This window comes from Lagenorhynchus albirostris, chromosome 2 (assembly GCF_949774975.1).
Source record: "Lagenorhynchus albirostris chromosome 2, mLagAlb1.1, whole genome shotgun sequence".
Taxonomy (NCBI): Eukaryota; Metazoa; Chordata; class Mammalia; order Artiodactyla; family Delphinidae; genus Lagenorhynchus; species Lagenorhynchus albirostris.
The window spans coordinates 90,899,416-90,912,069 of NC_083096.1; positions in this window are offsets into that span (position 1 = coordinate 90,899,416).

The following is a 12,654-nucleotide window of genomic DNA, read 5'->3' on the forward strand; positions in this document are numbered from 1 at the left end:
GAAAGTTGGGTAGCAGCTTTGCTCAGTTTCAAGCAACTACATTCCAAAGACACTAGGAAGGCTAAGTTTTATTTCCATTCCCTTCCTCTTCACGTCAAGTTAACTGAAAAATAGGTCTGTTTGTGCTTTACAAAAATACTAAGACTATAATCTCTCTCGGCTAACTAATCTGATGAATTTAATAGGATTATTTCTCAAATAGATATTTCTCCACTGAAATGAAATTTAAGGGTTTTTACAGCCTTAAGGCTGTGTTAAGAAAACTCCATTTTCAGTATCTCTTACTGAGAACGTGTTAATGGCAAAGGGGTTAAAATAACAGCTTTGGCATCAAACTAGACCCAGATTTGAGTTCCATCTCTGCCACTTACTGGTTGATTGACCGTGAACGAGTTATCCTTATCTTCTTTAGCCTCAGTTTCCTCAACTGTAAAGCACAGATAGTAAATCCTCTTTTAATAAAGGTGGTTGTGATGCTTAAGTGAGGTAAGTTTTATTTAGTGCTTAACATCGTTCCTGACTGCTCAATAAATGGTACCTGTTATCATTATCAACAAGTACCCTTAATATCAGGTGCTTAGAAGCAGCAACTGAATTAGCTGGCTGTACTATTTCAGAGATAGGTATTATAATCTCTTCTTACTCATAAATTCTTTTTGGGGTGTTGATATGAAAGCCACAAAGGAAGTACAATGTGTCAAATTCATCATGTCGGAAATGAATCATTATTTCCCCTTGCAAATCTTCTCTTACACATATGACTTTCTATCATATTAGTTATCTCCATATTACTCAAGTTGAATTATTTTTAAATTATCTTTTAAAAGATAAATCAGATGTCCTACTCCTACTTGAAAACCTTTAGTGACTTCTCATTTGATTTAAAATAAAATCTAAATTCCCTGCCATGACCCGCAAAACCCTAAACCATCTTTCCCTGCCCACCTCTCCACTCTCCTGCATTTCTCCCTCCTGCTAGCTCACTTCCCTCCAAGGGCACAGGACATTCCTCAGACACAAGAATAGACTAAGCTTCAGGGTTCTCTCAGGGCCTTCTCCCTGGCAGTTCCCTCTGCGAGTTTTTTACCCCAGCCTCTTTAAATGCCTGGCTTGTTTTCAGTCCTCAGCTTTCAGCTTATTCATCAGAGTATTCAGCAAGTATTTATTCTGTTTTTGCTATGTGTCAGGAACTGTTCTAGGTGCCCGAATGTAGTAGCAAGCAAGAAAGAACACAGCCCTGCCCTCCTGGAATTCAATTAAAATAAATAACAAGAAAGATATCAGGCTGTGATAGGGACCATGCAGAGAATTCAAAGTAGGGGGATGTGAGAGTGACTGAAGGACTGCTTTACATTGAGGGTCAAGGTAAGCGAGGCCACTCTGAGAGGACAGTATTCAAACTGAAATTTTAATTATCAGAAGGAGCCAACTTTCCAGCAAAGCTCAGGGAAGAGCACATTAGGCAAAGGGAACAGCTAACGCAAGGACTAAAGCTAATGCCTGTGAGGACAAGCTTCGTGGGTTTGAGAAACTGGAAAGAGGCCACTGTGGCTTAAGATGCAGTGAGAGAGAGGAGAGTATACAGCTCACGTAGGCCTTTGTAAACCAGGGGAATGCGTTTGGGCTTTATTGTTATAGAAGCCAGTGGGAGATTTTAAACATGGAAATAAGTTTATCTGTTTATATATTTTTAAAAAGCACTGTGAAATAAATGCAGAATTTGAGACATTCTATTAGCCAACTAGCCTAGACTCTTCATAAACATCATTGTCAGGAAAAACTAACCAAAAAAAGTACGTGAATCTTGATGGAGTTCTAAATGAGAGAGAGACAGGGGAAAGAGAAGAGAGAAAGAGAGAGAGAAGAAGGGAAAGACTATAAAAGACATTTAAGAAACAATTGGGGAAATTTGAATATAGGCTGTGTATTAGATGATATTATGGAATTACTGTTATTTTTCTCAGATATGGAATTATGGCTATATAAGGGAATTTATTTTCAGAAGATGCAAGCTGAAATATTTAAGGGTAAAGAGCCATGACTTCTGAAACTTATATTCAAATGGCTCAGCAAAAGACAGAGAGAAATACAAACCAAATATTAACAGTTGGATCTCGGTGAGGATATATGGGGATATATATATATATATATATACACTATTCTACTATTCGTGTACTCTACTATTCATGTATTATTATTTTACCTTTTCTAGAAATTTGGAATTTTTCAGAATAAAAAGTAGGGAAGAAAATCACTCTGTAGACTTCCATTTCTGACAGTTAATGAAATAGATACCTTGTCCAACTCAGACTGAAAGCAACTTAAAATGCTTTTAAATATTAAAAAAAAAAGAAAATGTATCAATGAGCTAGCATGAAAATAAGGATTGATTACTCAGAAGCTAAGAACTAGTAAAAGAGATAAGTAGAACCCTGAAGTCAAGCTTTGTCTTGGCTAAATCAGATGAATTTGAGTTTTAGCTGTCATGGTCTCATGAGGCATGGAAAGAAGAGACAAAGGCCAGGTTCCTGCCAACGTGAGGAATCTCATAAGACACTCCACACATAAAGCCAGGATCCCCCAAAAGGCCTCTTCAGCCTCTTTCCAGAAGACTACAAAAGGAAATTGCCTATAATCAGCCCTAACATAGGATGGAGGGGGAAATATCTCCTCTGAGATTTTTTTTTTTAACCAAAGGCAATAATCTTCTCTACCTGAGTTGTCTGAAAAACTCAAGCACGTAATTTACCTTAAAGTGGTTTCAGGTTGGTGATGCCCGCAGGCAGCTGGCAAAGGTAAACCAGGTCACGTTTAGAGAAATCCAAATGCTATAGGCTGAATGTTTGTTTCCCTCCCCCAAATTCATATGTTTAAACCTAATCCCCAGTGTGATGGTATCTGGAGATAAGGGCTTTGGCTGGTGATTAGGTCATAAGAGTGGAGCCCTCATGAATGAGATTAGTGCCTTTATAAAGGAAACCCCAGAGAGCAACTTCACCCCTTCCACCATGTGAGAACACAGTGAGATGATAGCCCTCTATGAACCAGAAAAGGCACCCTCACCAGACACTGAATCTGCCAACACCTTGATCTTGGGTTTCCAGGCTTCAGAACTGTGAGGAATAGATGTTTTAAGCAATGGTATTTTACTTTACGGTATTTTGTCAACCCAAGTTGACTATGACACCAACTTAAGCCAGACCCCAAACATTTCCACAGAAAAACTTCCAAGAAATATGAACTCTCAATCAAATCAGAAATCATACAAAGAGAGAAGGCGTCTTGTACAAGAATTAGCAGGAAAAAAAAAAACCCCACACAAACAAAAAAACAGATAACAGAATCAAACATATAAAGACTTTAAAACTGGAATAGATCACAGTCATAGATTATAAATAGTCATAGACTATAAATAAGTATGTTTAATATAAAAGAAATAAAAGATTGAAAATATAAATAATGAAGTTCTGCAAAAAATGAGTGGGCAGGTTTAAAAACAATCTAGACTTTAAAAAAAAATCCACAATAATTAGAATTTAAAATTCAATGGGCAGGTTTACCAGTAGATTAGACATTCTGAAGAGAGAATGAGCAAATTGGAAGATAGAACTGAACTAATTTTTTTATATAAAAGAGAATCAGAGGATAGACTGAGAAGATCTAACATGTGTCTGATTGAAATTCTAAGATGAGAAGAGAAACAGACAACACTTTCAGCAAGATTTTTTTAAAGAATAAAAGAAAAATATTTACACCTAGACATGAGACAATGAAAATGCAGAGCACTGAAAACAAAGTAAAACCAGCGAGAGAGGGCTCCCCTGGTGGTGCGGTGGTTAAGAATCCACCTGCCAATGAAGGGGACACGGGTTCCAGCCCTGGTCTGGGAAGATCCCACATACCGCGGAGCAACGAAGCCTGTGCGCCACAACTACTGAATCCTGCGCACCTAGACCCCGTGCTCTGCCACAGAGAAGCCACCGCGGTGACAAGCCCGCGCACCACAACGAACAGTAGCTGAATATCTTTGATATTACAGTCAGAGAAAATGACTGTCAACCTAGAGTTATTTAACCAGTTGAAATATCTTTCAAAAATGAGGATGAAATAAAGGCATTTTCAAGTAAACAAAAACTGATTTTGCCATCACAGACCCTCACTGACAGAAGCTATATGGGTTCTCCTTCGAGAAGGAAAATGACCTTGGATGGTTAAAGATGCAGGAAGGAAATGGCGACCATATTAAGTGGTAAATAAATAGATACATATAAACAACTATTAACTGATGTCATTGCTCTATCTTGCCTTGTAAATTCATTCAGTCATCTATTCAATAACACATATGTTGAAATGCCTATTGTGTGCCAAACATTACTAGATGAATGCCCTGGTGTTGACATAGGCTTACTTGACCATTTTCCAGTGCCTTGAAGAAGGGAGAGAGCAATGAGTGTGCATAACCGTAAACCTGCTGGGTTGTTAGGATAGATCAAGCTTAGCTTCTTTTTTTAAAAGCTGAAGCTGGGTGGCTGGACTTTTCTCTGAGTTATAAATGACACCATTGAGTCAAGACAAATTTGAATAACCCGGTGGATGATGCTTGTGGCTTCCTTTTCCAACAATTCTATCAGAGAATAACACTGCTCCCTTGACTGAAAGAAAGTCAGAATGTTGGGTGTGATAAAAACGAACGAAACTGAGTTATTTGTAGTGAGGTGGATGGACCTAGAGACTGTCATACAGAGTGAAGTAAGTCAGAAAGAGAAAAACAAATACCGTATGCTAACACATATATATGGAATCTAAAAAAAAAAAAAATGGTCAGAAGAACCTAGGGGCAAGACGGGAATAAAGATGCAGACCTACTAGAGAATGGACTTCAGGATACGGGGAGGGGGAAGGGTAGGCTGGGACAAAGTGAGAGAATGGCATGGACATATATACACTACCAAACGTAAAATAGATAGCTAGTGGGAAGCATCCGCATAGCACAGGGAGATCAGCTCGGTGCTTTGTGACCACCTAGAGGGGTGGGATAGGGAAGGAGGGAGGGAGGGAGATGCAAGAGGGAAGAGATATGGGGACATATGTATATGTATAACTGATTCACTTTGTTATAAAGCAGAAACTAACACACCATTGTAAAGCAATTATACTCCAATAAAGATGTTAAAAGAAGAAAAAGAATGTTGGGTGTGGAGGTTCCTCAGCAAGAATATAGACTTGGCAGCTCTACCTTTTGGAGTAAAAGAGAAAAAAATGAAGGGGAAGGAGCTTTCCAAAGGAATACCTAAGAAAAGGGGCATGGGAAGGAGACCTCAAAATGCAGGGGAAACAACCTATTAACAGGCTTAATCTTTGATTTGAAATGGAGAATGAATCAATCAATAATAATAGATAAGATTAATTGATGCTAAATATGTACCACACATGGTTCTAAGCACTTTACTTGTTTAAGGATTATACCTGGACCCTGACTGATATAAGGACTAAATGAATTAATACATGTAAATTGCTTAGGACAATGCCTAGTGCATAATAAATACTAGATAATTTTTGCTATTACTATTATTTTAATTAATATTTCATCTCTACAACAACCCTATGAAGTAGGTACTAATATTATCCCCATTTTACAGACTCTTAGATTGGCTTCCCTAGAAGCAGATCCTGAGACAGACATTTAGATCCACATGATTTATTGAGGGAGAGATCTACAGGAGGCACCTGTAAGGAAAGGAGTGAAACAGAATAGGGAACAGAAAAGAGCTGAGCAAGAATAACTCCAAGGAAATCTTAGCCTTGGTCTGATTCATAGACAGAGGGCTCTAGAGTCTAGAGCATAAACCTCACCCACTTTAGAGAAGGGTGCTAGCTTTTAGTTCCCCTGTATCGGGATGGGCTGAAATGTAACTTCCCCAGGTATGGCAGCTCCCTCTAGGGCAAACTCTAGAGAGAGGAGGGCAGCTGTAATCCTTAGTAGCCAACCTCACAGCAGCTGGGAGATGTGTATTCAGTAAAGGGCCTCTGAACAGGGCATCTAAACAGCATCCACCACAGCTGGTAAATAGCCGAGCCAGTGTGTCTCCCCCTATACTGCCTCTTGTGAAGTCAAAAGGAAAATGATAAATGGAGACATATGTGACTGACAAAGGGTTAGTACGAAATACTTAGTATTTAAGGAGTTCTTACAATGAAACAACCCAACAGAAAAAAAGGCAACAACCTGATAGAGAGGCAAAGGACAGGGACCAACACTTTACAATGGAAATTCAAGGAACCACAATGAGCCCACATGTGAACTTCAGCTTCACTAGTGTTTCAATAAATGCAAATTAAAACAATGGGACACCTTTTTTGCCTATCATATTGCAGATTTTAAAGAACGATAATACTGTCGGTGAGGGTATGTGAAATTAGTCCTTTCACGTGCTGCTTTTGGGGCGGGAAATTGGTATTACCATTGTGGAAGATTTTGTAATATTCTGTCAAAAATCATATACAGGGCTTCCCTGGTGGCACAGTGGTTGAGAGTCCGCCTGCCGATGCAGGGGACACGGGTTCGTGCCCTGGTCCAGGAAGATCCCACATGCCGCGGAGCGGCTGGGCCCGTGAGCCATGGCCGCTGAGGCTGCGCGTCCGGAGCCTGTGCTCCGCAACGGGAGAGGCCACAGCAGTGAGAGGCCCGCGTACCGCAAAAAAACAAAAAAAAAGTAAAAAAAAAAAATGATGGCTTAAATATACACTGGTTGACATAGAAAGATATTCTCAATGTATTGGATTGAGTTATTTAAAGAGCACGTTATAAAACACTATAAATATTCAAATGTTCTAATCCATTTTACAATGTGTTCATTACTTTTTAGTTACTTTTGTAATAAAATAACTAGTCTTATTGTGGATAATAGATAAATGAGCAAAGTACTGAGATAATTCACAAATGAAGAAATAAAAATGGCCAATAGGGACTTCCCTGGTGGCACAGTGGTTAAGAATCCACCTGCCAATTCAGGGGACACGGGTTTGAGCCCTGGTCTGGGAAGATCCCACATGCCACGGAGCAACTAGGCCTGTGCGTCGCAACTACTGATCCTGAGCTCTAGAGCCCGCAAGCCACAACTACTGAGCCCACGCACCACAACTACTGAAGCCCGTGCGCCTAGAGCCAGTGCTCTGCAACAAAGAGAAGCCACTGCAATGAGAAGCCCGCACACTGCAGCAAAGAGTAGCCCCCGCCCGTGGCAACTAGAGAAAGCCTGCACGCAGCAACGAAGACCCAATGCAGCCAAAAATAAATTAAAAAAAAAAGTCAGTAAACATATGAAAAATGTCTAACCACACCAGTTATCAAAGTACTTCAAATTAGAACAACACTGAAATTATTATTATTATTTAAATTGTTGGCTGCACTGCGCAGCTTGCGGGATCTTAGGTCTCTGACCAGGGATCTAACTCATGCCCTCAGCAGTGAAAGCATGGAGTCCTAACCACTGGACGGCCAAGGAATTCCCTGAAATTATTTTTTAATTGACAAAGATTTTTAAAATGTTACTGTTTAGTGTTACAGAGTATATATCAGTATATCACTCCCAGGTTGCTAATGAGAATATATGCCTTTTGAAACTAATTTGGTATACATGTTAAAAGCATTAAAATATTTACACTCTGTCCTAATACTTTCCCACATAAGCCTCTATCCAGGGTAAATAATTTAAAATACAAGGAAGAATGTTTACTGTTATGCTATTTTAAAACATTGAAAAATTGGATACAACATAAATGTCCGTCATTAGGGAAATGATAAATTACAGTATAGCTATAGGGTGGATATAACCATTTTAAAAAGGTATTTATTTCAAAGTTTTTAATAACATGGGGAAATCAATGTTCAATGAAAAAAGCATGTTGCAAAATTGTATATTATGACCCCAACTATGTAAAAAATGTTTAATAAACACTAGAAAGAATTATCCTGAAGCATTCTCTTTACACTTTTCTCTACTTTTCACATTTTCTATAATAAGCAGAAAAACATAAAGGAATTTTTTAAGGTTTAAAAACTAAGAAAAGTTACCATGGATTTGCATATCCCCATCCCCCCATAAGTGTGCCTCTCTGTCATTTCCTTCTGGTGGCTTTATATAAAAAATACTTACGGGGCTTCCCTGGTGGCGCAGTGGTTGAGAGTCTGCCTGCCGATGCAGGGGACACAGGTTCATGCCCTGGTCTGGGAAGATCCCACATGCTGCAGAGCGGCTGGGCCCGTGAGACATGGCCGCTGAGCCTGCGTGTCCAGAGCCTGTGCTCCGCAATGGGAGAGGCCACAACAATGAGAGGCCCGCATACTGCAAAAAACAAAAAACAAAAAAAACTTAGATATGAAATGGGATTAAGTGATTAGGAGTAAGGGGATAACAGAGAGGTTAGGAATTTGGTGGGGTGAGGGAATCCATTCTATGTTGGGGTGACTAACCATTCCTGGATTGAGGGGGTCTCAGGATGCAGAACTATCTTAAATCCAGGACAGGAGTTGGTAAAGGCAGGTGAGCACGGCAACCTTTAGGGCTTGTGGAACAAAGACGGTAGGTGTACGAAGCCTGAGAAAGAGAAGCAAGTAGTTCAGGGCTTTAACCAGGAAACAGCTGTGTTCTTTTACAGGGTTAACTTTTGGGGTTATCTAAAGTTGAGATGGTCGGTATCACAGCTTAACAGCAGATCTGGATGCTGCCTGTTAGCAAAGCAATCAAATGCTCTTAATTCACATGGTGTCACATGTGAAAGAAGTTGCCCAATGACACTTATTTACTACCCTATGATTCCAAAGATCACTTAGGAGGGTGGATTTCTTAGAAAGGAAGCGAGACTCTCTTTCAACTCCCCTAGCAATCTTCCATGTGTCTGACTTCTAAGAGTCTGTCTGCCTCCAGGATAGTATGCATACTCAGATGTTCTCCTCTGAAGATAATAACCACTGTTTTATGACGTTATTATCAGTTTTAATTATGGGATTGCAAATGTACCCAGAGGTTCCCTTTGAAGACAGAACCATGCAAATCTAAACTATACCTGCTTAGAACTCTTTCTACCTTAGTAGCTAGACTCCACCTCAGATAGGTGTCACTGACCCTTCCCAAAGCATTGTTTTGTTTTGCATCAGTAGGACCTTGATAGGACCCAGAACTCACAGTCACAAGGGACTAAGTTACTTTTTAGAGGTGCCCTACTTCCCAGCTAGCTCAGATTCCTCCCAAGAAGTCAGGTGTGGTCATCCTACAGATACTTGCCAGCTTGCTTGCTGGACGGATTGTGCAGAAAAGAGCAAATCTTTTAAGAATATTGAGCAACACCACCACGTCAGCGTCTACGAATTCTTTTCATTGCTTTTTACTCACCATCAGTTACAATTGACCACCCACTGACCACAGGCTTTCTTTAAGATGTTCATGAGTTCTCAGAGCCCCTCAAACCCATTTAGATGGCTTATTCATGTCTCCTCTCTATCCAGCTAGGTATAAAGGCTAATTTTTAAGTCCAGCTTTCTTTTTTTTTTTTTTCCCACTGACTCCCAGCTTTCTTAATTAAACTTCTATACTTGTATATCCTTCCACTAGGGAAGAGGAGGAAGAGGGAAGAAAGACTGGACAATCATTGAGTACCCCCCCCCGCCGTGTCAGACACTGAGCAAGCCACTCTATATACTTATCTCATTTAATCCCCACAAATACCCTTTATCCACATATTGTGGATGAGGAAACTGAGGTTCAAATCACTTTGAAAAGTTAATCAAGGTCCTCATTTAACAAGGAGCAGAGCTAAGAGTCTGGTTTTTTTTTTAAACACGTGTGCTCTTTCCCCTCTCGTCAAACAGCCAAATAGGTCTTTCTCCCTCTCTCCCCTCTCCTTTCCTTTCTTCTCCTGGTCCCCTTCTCTCCCCACCTTCCTTCCACCGATATTTTATAATTGTGATAAATGCCATTAAAGATACACAGAATGCTCTGAGGGCTTATATCATGAGAACCAGAACTAGTATAGGAGATGAGGGAAGGTTCTGGAGGAAGAGATATGCTAAGAGATGGGTAAGAAATAAGCAGGTAGAAAGCAGGAAGGTGGGTCAGACACTTTAGGCAGAGTGAACAGCATGAGGGGAGGGCCCCAAGGTGGGAAGGAGACAGGGTATCCGAGGAACAAAAGAAATGAAGTGGGCTTCCCTGGTGGCGCAGTGGTTGAGAATCTGCCTGCCAATGCAGGGGACACGGGTTTGAGCCCTGGTCTGGGAGGATCCCACATGCTGTGGAGCAACTGGGCCCGTGAGCCACAATTACTGAGCCTGCGCGTCCGGAGCCTGTGTTCCGCAACAAGAGAGGTCGCGATAGTGAGAGGCCTGCGCACCGCGACGAAGAGTGGCCCCCACTTGCCACAACTAGAGAAAGCCCTCGCACAGAAACGAAGACCCAACACAGCCATAAATAAATTAATTAATTAAAAAATTTTAAAAAATAAATGAAGTGCAGAGAGTAGGAGGGCTGAGTGAAACTTGGTGGTCGGTGAGGCAGATGGGGCCAAGGGGAGTGAATGCTTGTAGGAGGACTCTGGTCCTTCACTGAATGCACCTCACACTCACCTGAAGCACTAAGGAAGAGGAGTATTTTCAGTCTTTGTTGAGAAAGCACTTTCTGTCTTTAGAGTAGTGTTTCTTAATGAAAGCCCTATCGGCACTAGATGTGATTAATCTTCTATGTACAGGACTGGTTGTACTTTGCTTCCAGGCTGGTCTCCAAGTAATAAATGCCAGCAGCAACTTCCTCCTCCCTAGTCCAGGCACTGTGATGACCCCAAACACCCCACAGATTTCTGGAATCCTCTGGAGTGGTCCTGCCTCCTACTGAGAACCATTGCTCTAGTTTGGGCTGCAAGAGTCACTGCCACCAACTTCATGACCATGCTTTATCCCTTCGTCTATCAACATCCAAACTTCTCTTTTGCTGGATGTCCTTCCTACAGACACCCTAATGGCTCTGATGTTTGTCTCCATTACATACTGCGAGCATTTTAATTCCATGCAGTAACTGTTGAGTCTGTTATATGCCAAGGTTGGGAGTACAGACAGGCTAGTGACATAGACAGACTGGAAACAATTACTTACCATACGGTGGGGAAAGTGCAACTAAGGAAGCTTGCACAAGGGACGGGGTTGGCAGAGGAGGAAGTGATGACCTCTCCTGGACCAAGAGGGCAGGGAGGAAGGGCATTCTACAGGTGGAGAGGGCAGCAGCATATTTTATGGAGACATAGAACACCTGGTGAGCTTGGCAGCTATAAAGAGCTTGGCATTGTTGAAGCATGAATTTCAAGTCAAGGTGTGGCAGGAAGATAGGTTGAAGAGGGAGGAAGCCACAGTTCACCAGGGGTCTCATGTGCCATGCTAAGGAGCTCAGATAACATGCAGAAGAAACTCCCCAATGTGTTATACTTGCAAATCTTCAATCATCCTGAAATGATAACATCTGAATAAGGTGTTTGAGAATTTTCTGAAGAGCTATATAGATAAGGTCACAGCAGTGTGATGCAGTTTCTCTCTGGCTCTATAACCTCATTTATGAAGTTCTTGTGTGCCTTGGTAGATTTTGAAGTTTCTTTTCATGGAGTTTTTAAAAACAGCTTTATTGAGCTATAACTGGCAAATAATAAACAGCACACTTGAACAGCATACTTGAAGTGCATAATTTGTTAAGTTTGATGTTTAAATGGCATACGTACACATCTGTGAAACTATCACCTCAATCATCATATCCATCCATAAAAATTTCCTCATGCTCCTTGGAAACCCCTCCCCTAACCTCCATCTCAACTCCAGGCAACAACTGATCTGTTTTTTGTCACTATATATTAGTTTGCTTTTTTTAGAATTTTATATAAATATGTGCTCCTTTTTTTTTGGTCTGGCTTCTTTCAAAGAGCATAATTATTTTCAGATTCATCCACATAGTTGCATGTATCAGTAGTTTTTTTCATTTTTAAAAAACTTTCCACTTTTGAGGTATGCCCTCCTACAGTATTTACTATATCTCAACAAATTTGCTCCATGGAATAAGAAAGCTCCACATTAGGAGGGGCTTTGGGGATAATAATCCCCCCTGGAGGTACAAGAGATACTGCTTGGGGAAGAAATGATGAGGCAGAGATTCTAGTTTTCTAAGAATTCTCCAAAATGTAAGAGTACTGTGATAAGCAAAATAATGGTACCCATAGATGTGCACATCCTTGTCCCTGGAACCTGCGAATATACTACTTTATATGTCAAAGAGGACTTTATAAATGTGATTAAGTTAGGGATCTTGAGATGAGGAGGCTATCTTAGATTATCTGAGTGGAACCACATTTGTAATCACAGGGGTCCTTGTAAGTGAAGAGGGAGGCAGCAGAGTCAGAGTCAAAATGAGATTTGAAGATGCTGTCATGTTGGCTTTGAAGATGGAAGAAGGGGTCACAGGCCAAGGAATGCAGATAGTCTTTAGAAGCCAGGAAAGGCAAGGGAATGGATTTCCCTCTAAAGCCTCTAGAAGGAATGCAGCCTGCTGACACCTTGATTTTAGCTCGGTGAAACCCATTTTTGGACTTCTGATCTCCAGAACTGAAAGATAAGAAGTTCGTGCT